Source organism: Odontomachus brunneus, unplaced genomic scaffold, assembly GCF_010583005.1.
Source record: "Odontomachus brunneus isolate Ranch 3 - 2012 unplaced genomic scaffold, Obru_v1 Obru_scaffold_206, whole genome shotgun sequence".
Taxonomy (NCBI): domain Eukaryota; kingdom Metazoa; phylum Arthropoda; class Insecta; order Hymenoptera; family Formicidae; genus Odontomachus; species Odontomachus brunneus.
In genome coordinates, this window is record NW_022639656.1 from 46,971 (window position 1) to 47,513 (window position 543).

The window sequence follows — 543 nt, forward strand, 5'->3', positions numbered from 1 at the left end:
TCCCGCACCCAGCGTATTCACCAGACTTAGCTCCTTCGGACTATTACTTGTTCCGGTCGATGCAGCACGGCTTGGTGGATACACACTTCAGAAATTACGAGGATGTGCGAAAATGGATCGACGAATGGATTGCATCAAAAGACCAATCGTTCTATCGTCGCGAAATCTACCTGAAAGATGGGAAAAATGTATAGCTAGCGAGGGAAAATACTTCGATTAATGTATTTTTTGCTTTTGATGTCGAAATAAATGAGTTTTTTAAACAAAAAAACCACAGGAACTAAGTTTACCACCTAATATTTCAAATTCAGTAATGTTTCACGTCAATAGTACTTATAGAATAATACTGAGAATAATAGTTGTTACCCTTATAAAAATATCATACTAAAAATCATTGATAATTACTTATTTTCAGTATTAAAAATACTGGATAATAAGTAATTATCAATGATTCTTAGTATGATATTTCTATAAGGGTAATGGCAATCATTAATACTAGAATTTGTCTTATTACATATTTCTTATACTTCTTATACCGTTTTT